The sequence below is a fragment of the Ricinus communis genome, chromosome 10 (assembly GCF_019578655.1).
Source record: "Ricinus communis isolate WT05 ecotype wild-type chromosome 10, ASM1957865v1, whole genome shotgun sequence".
In the NCBI taxonomy this organism is placed as follows: Eukaryota; Viridiplantae; Streptophyta; class Magnoliopsida; order Malpighiales; family Euphorbiaceae; genus Ricinus; species Ricinus communis.
In genome coordinates, this window is record NC_063265.1 from 2,125,304 (window position 1) to 2,132,842 (window position 7,539).

A 7,539-nucleotide genomic window follows, 5' to 3' on the forward strand; every position below is an offset into this window, starting at 1 on the left:
TCAAGAATTTAATAATGAATTGCCTTTTTTCATATTCTCCTCTTAATGAGATTCGTTTTACATTGAATAATTAGAAGTTCTATTAATTAGTAGATTTTTGAATTCTTAAAGTGAAATTATTAGAGCTTGCTTTCATCAACTTTATACAAAAAAGATCGACAAGAAAAATATTAAATATCTTAGGCATGATCTCTTTCAATTTGGAAATAATATTGCACCAAATTATAAACTTTTTTTATTTATTTAAGAAAATTGTAAGAAAAGATAAAAATTGAGTAAGCAAAACAACCTCAATTATTATTGGTATAAAAAGATATCCAAATTATTTTTAAAAGTAAGAAAATAAACATATACTAATTTTAACTGCTTTCTTTTAAAAAAAGAAGACTTCCATTTGACTTGTTTTGTATATCGTTGTGATGCTTGAGTTTAAGAACCCTAAAGATGTTAGCTCCTGCATGCCTAATCCCTAATTTCAGTCTAACATAAACCTGGCAATTAAAGAAATGTTACAATTTCAGTTTTGCTTACATTCATTTCTTTGAATTAAGCAGTTGAATAAATGCCAACGGCCTTCAGCCATATGTTCTTTACTGCTGATACTGAGAATGTTACAGGTAACTCTGTGCAGTGTGCCTCTATACAGCTAGAATCCTTACGTCCTAATTCTAATAAAATATTAAATAATCAGATTTTAATCTGTGGCCAGATATTTACTGTATATTTGAATTGAGTTATTATAACACCCCAACTCAAACTTCCCATTGAATAGCAATATATATATATATATATAACTTTATAAACATAATTTACTACTTAGTTACAATATACATTCATACAATTTAAGTGGCATGACATACTTAATATATATAAGAAATATTTATACAGTAGTTTAATTCACACAAGTTCCCAAAATGCCCCAATGCTTTAGATAACTCCTCTGGCCCACCTGATAATATTGACTGATGCAAAAAGAGCAATGCACAGCTAAGGCTATTTACAACTGCACTAACCTGAAAAAAAAAAATTGCTAAGGAATGAGCTAGCGACTCAATAAACATTTAATTTACTAAACTATAGTATATTAGGCTAGAATTACCAAATCTTTATCAATACAGAAAATTATACCAACACTTAACTAACAATCACAAAATCAACCATTTCAGTTATTCTCATAAACATATAATTTCATCTCACGTAATGCAAATAATCTCAAACTCAACCAAGTCAAATAATTCAATTCCACATTATTTCTATCAAATTAGGATCAGATGACTCATCCTTACATTTCCTCACATTTTTAAATTTCAGTAACCACTTGACAAGACTATCCGCCCGGCTCAGTCTTGCCATCTCACATACTCGGGTAGCTATCCGCCCGGCTCAGCTTTCCCGATCACACAATATCCATACAAAAGTCATCAATCCTTAATCACAATCATTTCACTTCACAACACATCACAATCAATTCACTTCACAACACATCACAATCAATTCACTTTATAACAAGCCAAAAACCTAACTAATATCAACTCAGTCAACCAAGAAATTATCAAGTAATCAAACAGCAGTCCTTACTCAATATACACAAAGTTTAGTCTATTAAATACTTACCAGAAGTTATAGGATAACAAAGTAATCCTATTCTTTTTCTCTTACCACTTCCTTGCCTTTGGATGAACCTATTCACATATTCAATACAAATACAATTCAATCACAAGGCATAAATATATATATATATATTTACTATCAATAAAATATCACATTTCAACAAAATAACATATATTCTAGATATTAATATGATGCATGAGATGAATGACAACAAATCAACATATTTGTTGATAAAGGCAGCTTGTAGGTACTGACTTAGAAATTACACCAAAACTTATGTACAATTAATAAAAATCTCATATTTTCCAGAATTACACTTTCATTTTTATAGAAACCATAGCAGAAAGAATCACCTCAAAATCATTGGTATAGAAATAGTTATGGCATTTTCTATACAGCTGCTCAAATTTCCATCTAAACAGAACAGAAAAAAAAGTTTCCTATTAAATGACCAATCAAACAAATGAATTTTCTGATGAAACTCTCCAGATATAAAGTTAACATTCTAAAGTTTCTATAGACACTAATTTTACTCAATTTGGACTTTTCTAGCTCAAGTTGTGAAACACACAATTAGCAACAAATTTCTGAATCCTAAGCCCGATTTCTGCTTAAAACAGTTTCGGGCAGGCCATATTAAGTTCAACATATCTCACGTTATACTCAACCAAAAATTATGAAATTTTTCAGACATATACTACATATATAAATAAACAACTTTCATGTTTAACTCTCTGCTTGGTTCAGCCTCTAAATGCCTCAAAATGTCAGTACAAAAACCAGGTCACCTGCTGAACTAAAAACAGAGCAGCAGCAAAATCGAACCTCATAAGTTCCTACTCACTCAACAATCTGCAAAACCATTTTACAGAGATATTCTTGAGACATATACCTACAACTTTCATGTTTGAAAATTTTCGAGATAAAGCCTCTAAGGTCACGAAATCATAAGTGAAAAATCTGCCTAGAAATTTCAGCTTCAAGATCACAAGTAAAAGCATGTTTACTCTTGATTAAACAATTCCAAAACACATAATCATCAACAATTTCATATCATTAACCCTAATTTACAGCAAAATCAAGCAATTAAAATTACTCACCTTTGTTTTCCTTGATTAAGAAAGCCCAAATCTTTCAAGCTTAAAAGAAGAATTTGATTTTCACTTACTAAAAGTTTTGTAGAGTTTGATTTGGAAAATCAAAGTTGAAGAAGGAAAGGAGAAAAATGAGAGAGACAAAGAAGAAAAGGAAATTGGAAAGCATACGTAGATAAGAACAAATGAAAGAGGTGGTATATTGGTGTGGAAATAGGCAAATTACAATTTAATCCTCTTTCTTTCTAACTTTTCAATTTAGTCCAAAATCATTACTTTTCAATTAAATCAATATGTAACTAAATAATTTATTTATCTACCACATAATATAATAAAATAGATCATATATAATCATGATGCAAATGACATGTTTAATGACATGCTAATGAATATTAATTATTAATAAAAAGAAGTAAATAAATTTGGTTGTGACAGTTAAATTCAGGATGGAAATAGTTTGGATGGAAAATAACAAAGTATTTTAAAGAAGAATATTGAGGTGAGAATTTTACTATTTATATTAAATTATCATTTTACCCTTATTCTTCTATACTGCCAATTGTTCTAACTCATTTCGTTTTCAGTTAAAGCATTTGGGTTGGCATGTGTGTTTTTTATGACAATATTTTCCTAGGAAAAATAAGTAAAAACAAAAATTTTAAATTTTATTTATTTTTCTTTTTATTTTTAAAACATATTTATATCTCTTTTAATCATGCATTATAATGAGGTATTAATTATTCTATTAAATAAAGGATAAAATAGTAAATTTTAAGACAATTATTTTCTTTTTTCTGTCATGTTCACCTTCGCAAAGAACATAAATTTATTTCTTTTTTCTTTATCCAAACATGAGAAGGAAAATAAAAGAAAAATAAATAAAACATTTTTCTTTTTTATTTTATTTTTTAACTTTCTAGACATCGGCTTAGTGTCCGAATTGAAGTCTTATTTAAGACTCTCTTTTTTTTTTCTAAATATGGTAAATTATTTCTTAATTTATAAAAAAAATTTCTTTCTCCAAATAGACTAGCATATTAACATACTAATTATATTTAATTTTTAAACAAACAATTTAATAATATTAAGATATGTGACTTGAAAGAAAAGAATTTCAAGGACGTTATAGTATCGATCCTAATCTTCATAAATTACTACAGTTCGAAGTCCCCATTAGAGGTTTACTCAACTTTTAACTCATCTTTTTAGGACAGCTTCAGAATTAAGGATCTAACGAAATTTTACAAATAATTTATGTGTATATTATAATTTACATAGTGTTACTGTTTTACATAAATAATATTTTTCAATAATTTATACAAGACAAATTTGTACTTATTCACGTTAATAAGATAACAATTGTAGGTAAAACTAATCCAAATAAGAAAATTGTTTTTGCTATTGTTTTCCGATCCAATTTCTCTTTTTTAAATTTTAAACTGTCTATTTAAAAGAAAAAGAAACTCGGAACAATCACTCTTTTATGGCTTTTTTAAGAGAATTATCATGCTTGTTATTTATAAGAATAAATTTGTACATGTTGATATAAAATTACATTATAAGAATGATCAAGAAATATAATAATAAAGAAATAAAATATTTGCAGCGAAAATCGTTAATTATGTTAACAGAGTTTAAAAATATTTTATTCAATAAATGCGCTCCATTCAATAATTTTTTTTTTATCTTTATACGAGTCTGATAAAAAAAGAAATCAAATTTTTTATTCAAATTATCTAAATTTGCCTTGAAAAAGATAAAAAATTCTCATGAAAGAAGATGAAGAAACTCTAATAAAAAAAAAAGATAAAAACAATTCTATAAAAAGATACATAAAAAAGAACATATTTAATAAATAAAGAAAGCAAACATCATAATAATGAAACTTAATAACAAAATTAGATTTAGAAAATCTACAATTATTAAAATAAAAAAATTGAAGTTAAAAATAAAAAAGAGATGGCTTTCGGTCAAACACTGTTTTTTCTTTTAAAAGAAATAGAAAATAAGAACTTGTAGAAAAAAAAAAAAAAAGAATTTGTGTTCCTTGAATAACTTTCTTCCTTCTCTTTAATAACTCCCCCTTGAAAGGAATTTTAACCGTTGTAGAGAATTTTATCCACCTACAATTACCGTATAGTAGTCTTGCATTAAGAAATTATTAAATATTAAAACTATGCACTTTTTTATGATTTTTTTAGTTATGAAGATTTGTGTTTTCTCTTAAAAAATAAAATAATAAAAATATATATTTTGTTAATATATTATATTTTAAAAATGAGCCACATATACCAAAAAAATAATATAAATAAATAAGTTAATTATCTATCCATTTACATACTTTAATAATATGAGAACTTATAACTTTTATCTAGTTAGCTGGAAAAAAATTGATTTAAATTATCAGCTAAAATTCAATATGAAAGGAATTTAATATTAATAATACCTTCCTGAATGGAGACTTGGCAGAGAAAGTGTTTATGAATTTACCTCCAAGATACCAGCTTCAGGGGGAGAAGAAGTTTGATGAATATGGTACCTTTCCTGGCTGTGACAATAAACAAAAGTTAGTCTACAAGTTGAAAAAGTCTCTTTATGGCTTAAAATAAACCTCTAGGCAAGGAAACTTGAAGTTTAATAAATGCTTACTAAGTAATGGTTTTAACAATCGAAATTAAATATTCTCTCTTCACTAGAACTAGTTCCTCAGGTTTTGTGGTGCTCTTGGTCTATGTTGATGACATAGCTATTGCAAGCAGTAATTTAAATTTGATCTAGGAAGTTAAGGATTTGCTGAGTATTAGTTTCAAACTCGAGGATCTTGGTCAGTTGAGATATTTTCTAGGCTTGGAGATAACTAGATGAGTCAAGGGAATAACTCTTTGTGAGAGGAAGTATATTCTCGAATTGTTAGAAGAGTTTGGACTTCTCGCAATAAAACCTTCTAACATACCTATTGAAGTTTCACATCATTTTGTTCACGAGAATGACTCATTTCTAAAGGGTCCTTTTCAATACAAAAATTTGTCGAAAAATTAATGTATCTGACTATAACTAGGCCTGACATAGCTTATGCAATCTATGTCTTGACAAAATTTATGGATAAGCCTATTGAGGTGCATTTGCAACAGCTCTCAAGGTGCTTAGGTACTTGAAGGTAGCTCTTGGTCAAGGAATATTCTTCTCTACGAGCTCACAGCTTCAGCTTAAAGCATACATAGTTCTTGTAAATAGACTAGAAAATCACTTATAGGTTATTGTGTCTTCTTAAGAAATTTTAGTGAGCTGAAAATCAAAGCAACAGATAAAATTTTTAAGAGTTTTGCAGAGGCAGAAATAAAGCAATGGCAAGTAATACAAGTGAGGTGGTTTGGTTGACTTATTTGCTTAAAGACTTCAAGATAACTTGTGAAGCACCAACACTCATCTCGGCCTTGCATATAGCAAAAGATCTAGTTTTTCATAAGAGGATCAAGCATATAGAGATGGATTCTAACAGGAACTTTAAAGCATTCAGATGGGAAGTCTAATGAGCAAATTGCAGATATTGTTACAAAGACTTTGCATCCAAGTCAGTTTAGTTACTTGCTTAGCAATATGAATATTAGTAATGAAAAACTCTTATAAACTTAATATTTTATTCAATTTGCGGTGTGTTTTTTCTAAAACGAGTGAGACTTATATATAAAGAGAAAGGAGAATTAAAAAGGCAAGATAGCAAGATACAAGCTCTATACTATATTAACTCCTTAATTATAGACATGAGTTGATGAGAATGATTCCTTTGAATATTTCCTTGATTTTCTGCAGTGATAATTATTTCCGTTGTCTCTGTAAAGATTTTGTTTCCTCAATTAGCTTTTCTTCCTTATCAGGCCCTTTTAAGTTGGAGACAGAGTGTAAATGGAGTCACATCTTGTCGTGAAGAAAAACAAAAGGTGCCTTTGGTAAGGACTTGGTGAGAATATCTGCTATTTGATGTGAAGATGGCACAAACCGTGAGACAAGATGACCCATGGCTACCTTTTCTTGGACAAAATGATAGTCTATTTCAATATGCTTTGTCCTCGCATGAAAAAGAGGATTAACCAACATATGAAGAGCGTTGAGATTGTCACAGAATAATTGTGGAGCATGAAGTAAAGGGATGCTAATGTCACGTAATAAAAATGTGAGCTAAGTTAATTCAGCTGTGGTGGAAGCATAAAAACCTGTTGTGCTTCGTCTGGTTAAGGGACAACCTGCCCAATCGGCATCTGAAAAAGCATACAAAGAGAGAAGACTGTTAGAAATGAACCGTAAGCCATAGTCTTGTGTACCTTTAAGGTAGCGAAGAATTCGCTTGACTGCTTTAGATGTAGTTCTATGGGGGAGTTGAAGAATTGACAAACTTTATTTACAGTATGTTGAATGTCTGGTCGAGTGAATATGAGGTATTAAAGAGCGCCAACAATACTTCTTAATAAGTAGCATTTACACCATTTTGTTTTGACATATTATCGTTTTGTTTGAGAACCATAGGAGTAATTTCCACACCTAAAAAGAATGTTAGATATCCAAGATCCTTTATAGCAAATTCTGCACTCAATTGATGAATTAAGTTAGAGATAAAGGAGTCATTATTTCCAGTCACCAATATGTCATCTACAAAGATGAGAAGCAATATTGTAACAGAATTTTGACGATATACAAATAAAGAAGAATCTGCCTTACTATAATAAAACCAAGATGAAGAAGAAACCGAGATAAGCGATCAAACGAAGCTCGAGGAGCTTGCTTTAGCCTATAGAGAGACTTGTGAAGAAGGCATACATGATCAGGTTTGTGTGGATCC